We start from the raw sequence: 12,432 nt of genomic DNA on the forward strand, positions 1-12,432 counted from the left end.
CACTGAATACATTTTCATGACCCCAGGTCATTCAAAGATATCAGGAGCTGTATGAGAGAAGTAATAATCATCATCTCCTTTATCTTCTCTCTCTTTAATACCCTCTCACATCTCACTCTCTTGTCTCTTCATCGTGTGTCTGACTTACTCTCTGTCTAGGTGTTTGCAGTGGTGATAACTGTTTATGAGTCAGGCCTTCTGGAATGTTTTGTTGAGATTTTCTCTCTTTCTCTCTCCCACTCGCTGTCAGGTCCTCTCGGCCATTTAGTAGACTGTGAAGCTGACAGACGATGCCCATGAATGATAAATGATGACTGGAGGTCTGTCTGGTGCCAACAGAATGCATAATACAGCATAGATACAGCGATTCCAGTCCTTCCCACCAGAAACAGGGTGCAGTTACTGTATCGCATCTCTGGCAGATCTGCCCTCGGCAGAAAAGTGTGACTGCTTCAAGTGGATGGGATGCATCTGTTCCTACATACAGTATGTCGGTGCGTTTTGCAGAGTGGGTGAAAGAAGACATGTATACAGCACATAGACATGCTTTCATGCCTACAAGTCTGTGTTTGTATGTGTTTCTGTTTCCGATTGGGTTGTTGGCACAGTTATACCCAGACTGCACCAGCATGTTTCTGTGCACATGTCTGCATGCAGGCACGCACTGCAGCTGCCTATAAGTACTATAGATGTCTGTGTGCCAGTGCCAAAGCATGTACAGTTATGCTGGTGTGTGTGTGCGTGTGTGTGTGAGTGTGTGTGTTTGCACGTGTGCGTGTCTGTCTGTCTGTGTGTTCCTAGTATGTAGGTCACCAATATATTTCCTGATGAGGTCTAGTCCTCTGGAGAACTCTACAGATATGAGGGCCTAAATTAGACACTATTATCTGTGTGTGTGCGTGTGCGAGTGTGTGTGTGTTTTTAGCGAGAGAGAGAGAGAGAGAGAGAGAGAACTAGACACCATTATCAGACATAATGGCTTATACACATGTATGCTCATTTTTTGTGCACATGCATGCTCCTACATTATAAGTACGTTTGTCCATCTATGTGTGTAGGTGTTAATGTGCACGCTATTTCCAACATAATGTATTTCATGTATGTGTGTTAGTGCATGTGTGTGTAAAAATGACACAACGGCTTCATCTGACAGGCTTGTTGCCTGTTACCACTGACCTAGGCCTGTAAACCTCAGCCCTCAGTTTTAACAACTGTTGGCTCAGAAAGCCTGTCCATATTGCTGTTGCCGAGCCAAGCGGCTAATAAGCCTCAAGCACCACTCAAAGAGAACTATTCGCAGCAGTGGCCATGTGTTAAGGTGTTACCAAATGTAGAAAACACATATAACAGCCATAAGAAGTGTGTTTGTGGCATGAAGGGTGGAAAAAGCTGATTTCATAGTGTGTGAAATGCATTTAATTCCAGTGTTTTTCTTGCTTAAAATAGAATTAAGATGGGTTTTCTGGGCAGCTGAATGTTTTAACAGGCAGGTTTTTTGGACTTTGTCAATCAAACACGCTCACACATGATTTCATGCTTAGCTGTTATACTTTTATATGGCTACCATTGAAGAACCAAGGGCAAAGATAATGAGGTTTCTTCTAGGCATATAGAATTACGCATCTTGTGTCACTTCCTTGATAATTTTTTTTTTTTTTTTTTTTTTAAATGTGGCTTTCAGCATAGCTCCTGATCTAGGACAGTTTGTTGAAACATTACATGTAATCCCCCTTCATTTCAGGATGTCTACATTTTCAGCCAGCCTACTGTCTGTAAGTCACAGGGACAATACCACATGCAGTCTATCTGTCAAACCAATTCGGAATTTTGCTAGAGCTCAGCCCAAAAGTTATATTCAACCCGAGAGAGATGAATAGGAGTGAGAATGTCTACCTTTGAAAAGCTTCATGCTTTGACCAAATCATATGCTGTCACTCCTAAGCTTTAGAAGGCCTGCACTTTTCATCAAAGCCCTTGATGGCTACCTTTCACAGCACTGTCGAATACAACCTCAAAAGCTTCCCTCCCTCCTTTCCTCCCTTCCCCTCCCAAATCTCTTTCTTCTCCCCTCCGATGTCGACTGCCCCTCTTCCCTGCCTTTCCTTCCCCCTCCCTCAATCCTTCCATTCCCCTTGTCCTTAATCCCTCCATCCCTCCCTCCCTTCCCTTCCCTCCTCAATCAAACCGTCAAATCCCTTCAGGTTTTTTTTCCCTCTCTGTGTATGTGACTTCAGTACTGTCAAGGTAGATGAAACAAGAGGAAATCAGATTCATTACAGTCATAACCTGCCATGATAATAATCCACTACTATTCTTCCCATGTGGCGGTAGGCCGATGTTACTGGCCTTTTTGGGGTTTATTTGCATATTTGTTTCCCCTTTGTTTCTTTTGATGATTTATTTACTGCAGAGTGAAATGACAGCAGAGATCACTGATGATTGCTGTTGCGGGCGGATGGGTGCCTTTCTCCCCCTTTGTAATTATTCCCTTTTTTCCTGATTTTCAATCAAGTTTTCCACTCATGTTCCACGCTGACAAGAGAACGAGAAGCAGAAAGAAAAAAAAAAAAAAAACACACATACATTTTAGCATGGCTAGTGGAACCTTTGCACTGTCTAGCGGGAACGTGGCTTCCTTTGTTGTCGTAATGATTACAGAGTAGGAAAAAGCAGGAAAAGAGAGGAGGAGAAGGGAGAGAGTAGAGATCAAATGGAAAAACACTGTAAACACAAAATGTGCTGGGAGGGCCACCTCACACACCTCCTACACACAGGACAGGAGAGTGAAAATGCACACACACTCACATCCTGCTTTTCGTCATTCAACCAATATAAAGACTTGATGAGCTAATGATAGTAATTGAACAGTGCGGTTTTTGATCTCTTTGAGGTAAGTTTGAACACAAAGTCAAGATGAACTTCCGGGAGCTTAACAAAGATGTATTTGCACACAAAACAATATCTTAAGAGTTGTAATCACTGTGAGTTGTGTCCACATAAGGGCCTTGATTGCAAGACTCAGAAACTGTATTCCCAGCCTGTACCAGGGATCTACCGCATGTGCACACACAGTCATACACACTCACTCATACTCATACACACACACACACACACACACACACACACACACACAACATACTGCCACCCTGTCCCTGTATTGCCCTATCCAGGAATAACAATGCATAATTCATGTCGTGAAGTCTCGTCTGCAGACAAAAGTCAGCGTTTGCATTTATTATTTATTGAAAACAGCGCACATGATGAATCCTTTAACAAACAGAGCTTCCAGTAAGCACTGCACCTATTTCTTCTTCTCTTGCTGTTTGTGTTTTGGCATAGATTTAAGTGGGCTCATTAGCAGCAATGAGGATGTAAGGAGAGGAGAGGAATGGCAGGGGAGGAAGAGAAAGACAGAGACAGAGAGAGACAGAGAGAGACAGAGAGAGGGAAAGGCAGAGTGGGAGAGGAAATGAGGCCAAAGGATAAAGGAAGAATTTTTGTAAAAGGTATGAATTAATGAGAGACTTGTACATCGCAAGCTAATTAATTTAACAATGAAATGCTTTAGGGAAAAGTTATACATTTTAGGACTTCATCACATTGATACAGTAAAAAGTTTACTATTGCTACCCAATGGGTATTTGAAATGACTTAATTGCATTGCAGAAGCTGGAGGTAATGGATTTGTGTCAATGTGTAATATTCTAATCTTTTTTTATGCGCGTTGCAGTGCAGCTACAGCAGTGCTGCACTTCAGTGGAATTAGCACAAGAAAAGTCACTTGCACACATGCAGACACGCATACACACACCGTCCACTGTCACAGTTACACTTGTTGTGTGGACAGCTTGCCATGAGGATGGGAGGCAATTTATTCTCTGAGTGAAGGGAGCATTTGCTATCCTATGCTAATGCAGTTATCATTTATTCCAGAGTACTTGCATTTTTTTTCTTCTTCTACTCCACCCTCTTCACCATCCATCACTCATCTAAGGCATGAGGTATTATCTTTGCAGAGCATTTTATATTCAGTCTCCCCCTAGATGGGTGGAAGCACACATACTGTATATATACATACACACACACACACACACACACACACACGCAGTCATTTTTGTTAAATCAAAAAAATCAAATCTGGTCTAGCAAAGGTTGAATAATTGATGTGTTATGTTAAAAAAAGGAATGAAATAATCATAGCTTGTTGGATGTTGGAGAAACATCAAACCCAGAGTTGGAGCTTGGCAGACTGGGCTGAGCAGGGTAAGGGCCTTATGTATTTGGGACGGCTGCCCTGTGAAATAATAATGAATAGCAAAGAGTTAGGGGATTAGGAGATTTTTGTTCTGCACTGTACCTGACACTTTGCGTGTGCCCACCCATGTTTTTTTTACAAAATGACCAGAGTACATCTATCCTTCATTAATACAGTAAGATATTCTAAAAATAGTTCGGTTTGGTGGGCTGGGGAAATATTCCAGCAGGCCAGCAAAAAATGGATAAATGACTGCAGGAGAAAATGACACCGGGATCACAAGAAGTGCTGATATAAGGGGAAGATGTTGGTGCCACTCCACAAGAAATGTATCTCAGGGAAGCAACAACAGCTTAGAAAGCAAGTAGGACTTTTTAAGGAGCCATTTGTAAGTTTTGCTGATGCTACATAGCCATCGTTAACAGCTGTTTGTTTACCAGTTGAGAAGAAATATTGCGAGTTCACCATCGAACTTCATTCCTTTACTTGCCAAGAGCTGCCTCCGGCTGTGGAAAGCGACCCTCTTGTTTTGCTTCTCTTTCTATCACTTCTTTTCTTGTACTGCAGTTAGCATGCTAACCAGCTACCCCTCAGCCGGGTCAGACTGGCACACTTTTTGATACCGAGTCACTGCAGCGTCCAGTCTTCCTTGAAGAAGTGAGAGGGCGCATTAGAACCTCTTGTTTTGTAACAATGGCTGAAGCTTGTGCAAAGACTGGTAAGTAAACAGGTCTTAATGCTAACATTAGCTATGAAGCAATAGCAAAACTTACAAAAAACTCCTTTAATATCAGCAAAATGTTACATTTCTAAATTAAAAAGTCATTTAATTTAGTTTTTTTTCCCAGAGCACAAAGAGTTGAATAACTGTAGTTTTGTCTATCAACAAAAACAACCTCATCATCAGAATAGTACCAACTATGTTATAAGCCCATGGAACAATATTTGCTGGTTTGCCACGGTAGACTAGTGGGTCTCGTTTTCATGGCAATAAAAGTCAGCCATGAGTACATATTGTACATCTCTTTATAGATTCATGGCCACATACACACTCACACAAACATCACTATGCATCGTCGCTTCAAATGAAGATAAACTGTTTTTATGTTTAGAACCACCTTTTCAGATTGTCCCCATTTGGGATTCAACAACAGTGCGTGATGAATACATTCATTCCAAGCTCCGGTGAGGGCTGTGCAGCCGTGCATCTCTGACCAATATCTTTTCATGATTATACGAAGGCTGTGCGGTATAGATTTTCCCATACAGCAGCAGAGGGATATAAATGTTTTTTATTATTACTGTTTAAATTTCCCATTCGCATCTGCATTTTTGCCCACAAGTTCCAATTTGTGTTTAGCAAATGATCTCAGGGAATGAGATGCAGCGAGGTCAACAGGTGCATTTGCTCGCCCTGTCACTATGAGGGTTGGAATTAGGATTTTATAGATACTTAGAGATATTGTACATACAAATAAGGAATGCAGTATGAGCAACATGATGAGTTGCTGGAGAGGGGATGAAGAGGGAGGGTGAATGACTAAAAATGTTCTGTAACCTGAATTAGTTTCGAAAGAAAAAGCCTGATTTTGAGTTATTGATTTTAGAATGAAAAAGATAATGTGGAGAAGAAGCTTATTTAGGGTGCTCATCCCAATAAGGCCTGTGAATATATGAGTACGTGAGTGGCAAAGAGACAAAATGTGAGATAGGCTGTCTATAGCTACTTGTCCTTACTGATTCGGTAAGGGATGACACATTTTGTCGCAACGTCTGTTTATTCCATCCCAACTCTAACCTCCATGCCATTTCTGAGCCCTCTGACTAGAAAGAGTGTTCGACTCAGGGGGCTTATTTTATTAATTCACTGTTTCCTCTGTTACAGGCCCCCTTCTTTGTAGTCCACATTGCGAGAAGACCACCTCACAGGGATTTTCCCCTTCACCAGGTAACCACAAAGGAAGAAAAGAAGCACATTATCCACATGTACACCATACCCCCAACACACACTCTCTCTCACACTCACACACACACACACCACACACACACACACACAACACACACACACACACACACACACATTCTGTGCTATACAATGCTGACCACCAGCACAGCAGGAAACACACACGCGCACACACAGACCCTGCATATTATCTTTATGAGGTGTTATACACCAGTGACCACCAACACAGGGTCTCACTGTTCTCTAATCCACACTCAAGCTGAAAAGACTGCTCCATGCAATGGAGGGATTACACTGTCGGATTAATAGGAGTTTTAATTTGAGTCATTGTAAGAGCCCTCGATAATAAGAATAGGTGCAAGAAAGAATACCACTGCTTCTATATGATATTGTTAAATATGTTACAACTGTACATTTCAGCTACTGCCTGTAGGGCAATGACACGGACTCTGCATGTGTGTGTCTGTGTCAGTTTTAATTTTGATGAGCACACAGCTTTATAAAACTATGAAACCTACAGTTATCACTCATTAACAACTCAAGTAAACAAATATGGCCCCTCAAATACCCAATATTCAGTACATCATGATGTTAATTTCCTAGCCCTGTTACTATCACATGACTGCCGCTACATTGAAATGAAGACTTACACAAATGTTGTAAGAACCAGCATGGAAGTAGTTAAAAAAACTATTTGTACTTACAAATAGTTAATCAAACTTCATTCATTTACCTGCAAGGGAGCTGTCTCCAGCAGTGGAAAGCAACCCTTTAGCTTTGCTTCTATTTCTATCACTTCTTTTCTTCTACTGAAGTACACTTGCTAACCAGCTAGCCCCAGCCCGGTTTGCTGTCTTGTCACTTTTCAATACCGAGTCACTGTAGCATCCAGTCTGCCCTGCAGAAGTAGCAGGGCTCAGAGAGTGTATTACCTCTTGTCTTGTAAACACAATGATGGCTGTAGCTCTTGGCAAGACTGGCAAGTAAACAGCTGTTAATGCTAATGTTGGATACATAGCAATAGCAAAACTTGCACATAGCTCCTTTATAGCCAAATGACAATGTCATTTGCCTTTTGCTCTGCACTTAATAGTGCATTAGTATGTGTGCACAGGCACACACAAGGGGATACAATTGTGTGCTACATAAACACGGTCAAAACAGAGAGAGAAAGGAAGGGAAGAGGCCAACTGACAGGCAGAAAAAACAAAAAAAAAAACAAGAGTCTGGCCCAAAGAACATTTGCAGCAGAGTGAAGAAAGCTTGATGAATGGATGGATGACTGGATAGAAGGAGGGAGTGGAAAGGGGAGCTGTTTACCATTCTTAAAGGCAACAATAAAACCATGGATTTAAGCATAAACAAGGGTAAACAAAAGCAGCTTACAGAATAACACTGTATTTTTCCTACAGTCATTCTTTTCTTGTCTCTTTCTTCTCTTTTCTCATCCTACCAGAAACGTGACAGCTGTTCTGATTACATCTGCTTCTTTCTGTTACAAAGTATAGCAGGAGCTGAATAAAGGGGGGAAAAAAAGAAGAATTATATGTTAATTAAATCAAGTTGGATTAATCACATTTTGCAAAAAGGCCAGTGTGGTGCTTTATGATTTCATCTCCCTGGGAAAGAGAATACAACAGAGAAACAACCAAACCCTAAAATCTCAGAGGTCGCTGATCCATTTTACTTAATAAAACCTTATTAAAACTTGCCCTTCAAAGCTGGGATAGCATTTTTGACACTGCTGGTTGGAATTTAAATCAATCTTTTGCCTCACAAATAAAATTGAAAACTCAGCAGACGTCTTAAACAACACAGAAGGATCTGAATATTGATTATTTTACCCCTCTGTGCAGGTTTGGAAATTATTTGGATTCCATCACTGGCAAAAAATGACAACACCTGTATCATTCTGCATTTGGCTTCACATCTTTCTCATTTTGTTCAAATAGACCACCACTCCTGAATTCCACGTAGGCTACAAGCTTACATTCATCCTCTGGATGCTAAGCAAACATATCCAAATCTTGCACAGCTGCACAGAATGCTTATTTGCCTTATCTTTAAGTTTGAGCTACAAGGCAACTGCTGAGTTACTGCTTCCAAAGGCAAACCTGTGAATAACAACCTCCATCAATGTAATTACTGCGCAGCACAAACAAACATAAAAAAATGAAAAGTACATTCAACTTTAAGAAATTATAAATGGTAATTTTGGATTTTTAGAGGACTTTTTCTTCTTCTTGACATCCCACTCTTTTATATATATGGGCATCATTATTTATTTCATCATTATTTCTTTTAGTATTATGCCTGTAGTTGTCTTGTTGACAGCTACCAGCCTCACAGGAAGCAATTACCATCACCACATTGAAAGCCCTGTTTACAGCTTTTTATTCAGTTTTTTTTAATAAGCTGCATGCATCATGCTATGCTGATATTGTTATTATTATACAAGATATTACTACACGGATTTCTGAGCCAGTTATAACTGTTACAAAAGCATAACAGACAAGGGAGAAATTTTTTTGCTTAAGAAAAGTAAGGGTAAGGTTGACACTTGATTAACATTGAATATTGCTAGTCAGTTAATACTTATAATAATGAGAGACTGGCACTGCCATGAAGTCAAGGCTGAATCTGTCTCTTTCTTTTTTTTTTTTTAACCTGCTCTGTATTATAGTTAACCAAAGCTGAACAAAGCTCTGCTATACCCACTGTACATAACAAAAGTATTATCAACATGCTCCTTGCTGCTTGACCAAGCTACAACAGACTTGCTCACTTCAGGTGCAACTTTGATAGAAAGCAAATGGAAAAATTCATCTTTAGGTAAAATGAAGACAGGATAAAACCAGTTGAAGTTGCCGACTGAGAAATTCCCAGCTTGATACAAATGATAAACGTAGATATTGTTATAAAACTACAATATCTTCGCCTTAATGACAACTATTTTTAAATGTTTTTCTTTTTTTCCTGACTATACATGCTAACAAGCAACAGCATTGCAAGAAAATGTGACGGGCAAAATGCACTAGAGTAACCTTTTTTTCCCCCTCATGCAGAGGTGTACATTTGAATATAGCTGCTAAAATTGTAATGTTTTAAGCACTAAATTGGGATGTGCTTCAGGATCGGCAAATTGGGACATCCTCGTTGATATGGAGATGCTTTTGGCAAGGAAAATGGCACGCCTCATGTATTATGCTAAAAAAATACACATTTGAAAGAAAAGTCTGATGCTGTAAGCAGGAAATTGGGGTAAATTGGCACATTCTTCCAGCTTTACATTAATTTGTGCTTGTGCTATTGTCAGGGCATTGCGGGGTGACAGACAGATGGGTGAGGGCTGACACATGTTTTTGGAGGAGTTTAAAATTCAAATGCTCCTCATGTGTGAATACAGACACCTGGGGTAATCAACTGGCTGTGTGTGTGTGGTGTGAGTGGCATGCAAGGCTGTGTTTACCCAGAAGCCTCTCTGTCCCTGCCCGTCTTGTTGTCAGGGTGTCTCCCTTGCTATCTGGTGTCAGGTACACTGTCATGTTTGCTGACTGATTAAGAATCATGCTGGTAGAAAAAAAAAAAAAAAATTATCAAAAGAGGTTGAAATTATGGAGGCGAGGTATTTATTTGTGTTTGTGCTCCTGGTATGGCTGATCTGAGAGCTATTAAAAATTCATTCATTGGTAATACCCTCCCACTCGTCCTTCTCCATCTCCCTTCCCCTCTCTCCCTCTGTAGCGCGCTCATTTTCTCAATGGTATCTCTGTCTCTTTGTGTCAGTTCACTTCATTTCATTGGCATGGGGTGTGATTCACTGTCTCTATCTCTCTTTGTTCAGTTTGTCTCTCCTTTCAGTCTGTGCCTCCATCCCTCTCTCGCCTCTCTCTTCAAAAAATCTGGCATGAAATCGAGACAGGAGAGCGCCCGCTGCTTTTCTGACACACTCTTCCTTTCTTAAATCAAAACCAACTGAGGCGAAATCAGGTTATTACCTTAGCTGTGTTCCTTCTTTCTCCCTCTCACCCGATCTTCCATTTTTGCTCAAGGTCTATGAAATCCTACACTTTGAAAGGAAACAGAGGGCAGCCGGTCAGTCAGACGAACGGGTGTGAGCTGGATTTGAAAGGGGGATTTGCTGCATAAATAAAGCAGAGAAAAAATAAAATAAATTCTGAAGTGTGAGATGGACATCTGACAGGGTTTCTATCTGTGTGACTATATGCGCGTGTTTGTGTGCATATATGCTTGCCTCTCAGCCTCCCTTCAAACTTTATGCTTCATGCCCCTCACACACACACACACACACACACCCACAGTCCCATTATGTGGGGTGGTGTGGACTGTCTAGCCTAGTTTGTTTTGGTCAGATATTTGTGATTTTTTTTTTCTGCATCCTTTCATCTGAGGAGAGAAATAAGCATCGACCGCAACATTTGCCCGTATGTGATCTCAGAAAGAGGGAGCTATACATATGGTCTGCAAGTGAAACAACTTTCGTACCGCAGGGTAGAGAGGGAATAAGTGGAGAAGTGGACTGGCAGGGAATGAGGGAGGGTAAGAAGAGAAATGTTTGATAAACAAACCCAAATAAACTTCAAATAACTTCTCTAAGAGAGAGGGAGGGAGAGAGGGAGGGAGGGAGAGAGCCGGGGAGGAAGAGAGGGATGATGAAAGAGGTAGCGGCAAATAGGACCCAACTTTCGGGAAAGGTGAGAGAGCTGGATGTAGGGATAGAAAGAGAGTGGTGATTTTTATAGATAGCAAGCTTCAAAAACTCTGCACTGAAATGATAGATGGATGGAAAAGGATGAAAGAAGTTATAATGAATAGGACAGGCTAAAGAGTTGAAGGAGAGCAGTCCAAAAAAAAAAAAAAGGAAAAAGAAAAGCAAGGACGGTCAGTAAACAGCATGGCACAGAGTCAAGCACACGTAAATAACCACCGCTAAAGACGGATGGTAAAGATGGAGGAATGGTCGTATCAGTGATGGATGATCAGCGATGATGACGGATGTATGAGTGTTTGGAGGGAGAAAAGAGGGAGGGAGAGTTGTAAACAAGTCTGAATAACCTCGTAAGACAGGCAACAACAATGGGAGGAAGGATGAATGGTAGGTTGATATGCAAAGGATAGAGGAAAGTGAGAAAAAGTAACCTTCTTCCGTAACCTTGACGAGGGAAGGGTAGAGGAAGCGTGAAAGACAACAACCCTCAACAACTTAAGATAATGAAATTAAGAGAGTGGAAGGAAAGATGGAGGTCGCAGAGGCAGAATAAAGAGAGGATGATAAAGAAATTTACTAAGATTAGAAGGAACTGTTCACTAAAAAGAATATTTACAATGACGCTCTTGTATGTTTTTTTTCTGTCAAGAGTTGCTCTCAAATTAAGAATAAGAATGACTCAGAGCTGCAGGAGGGATGTCAGGGTGTTTACTTCTGTTTGTGTGCCTGTCTCACAAGGCCCATGTGACAGGGTCAGACTGACACTTTTGTGTGTCTTTGTCCTGCCAGCGACAGCTCCACAACACTGTCACAAGACTTGCAGCCCTACATAACAGACCTAATGAGCACACTTGACCACTTGTCCGCAGGAAAACCAAGGAAAGGAAGTAGGCGAGTGCAGATGTAAGATGTTTAACAGCAGATTGAAGTAGCCTCTAAAATGTGACTATAATTCAGTCACTTGAAATTATATTTGGAGTCTAGCCTTCGCATGCTGTGGGGAAGCTCCTTTCTAGTTCAATTCACCTGATATTCCTTTGCAATGGAGGAAAGTGACTCAAAAAAGTGAAAGTGATTCAAAGCTGCACAAACATATGGGGAAAAAAAATGTACAATGTAAAAAATGTCATGCATTTTTGCTTTGAAGGACAGTGCTAACCACTGTACCGCTGTTTTCCACAGGTGTGGCTCAAGGCAGGTTTGTTATTGTAAAGTCACTTTTAGCCGCTTAGATTCCAAGACCATGTTACATTAAACTGCAGTGTGTGTGTGTGTGTGTGTGTGTGTGTACTGTATTATGTGGTTGTAACATATGTATTCACGTCAATCAGAATTAAATACAGATTTCCCACTGTTTAATTGCCCGTCCTTTGCTGACGTTCCACTCTCACCTTGAAAAGACACTTTTTAACTATTTCTAAAACTGTTTGAGAATATTTATTTTACATATGTGATTTCAAACCTGAACAAATCTTAGTCTGGGAT

The 12,432-nt window shown here is 40.9% G+C and overlaps 1 long non-coding RNA gene across 2 annotated transcripts in view; it reads left to right on the forward strand.

Annotated features, from left to right (window-relative positions):
- Window positions 1-12,432, forward strand: part of LOC130172301 (uncharacterized) — a 98,225-nt gene that overhangs the window by 72,055 nt on the left and 13,738 nt on the right. For both annotated transcript variants that reach the window (XR_008828250.1, XR_008828249.1), the window contains exon 4: window positions 6,141-6,203. This is a non-coding gene — a long non-coding RNA (uncharacterized LOC130172301). The remainder of the gene's footprint in view (window positions 1-6,140; window positions 6,204-12,432) is intronic.

Source organism: Seriola aureovittata, chromosome 7, assembly GCF_021018895.1.
Source record: "Seriola aureovittata isolate HTS-2021-v1 ecotype China chromosome 7, ASM2101889v1, whole genome shotgun sequence".
NCBI classification, from domain to species: Eukaryota; Metazoa; Chordata; class Actinopteri; order Carangiformes; family Carangidae; genus Seriola; species Seriola aureovittata.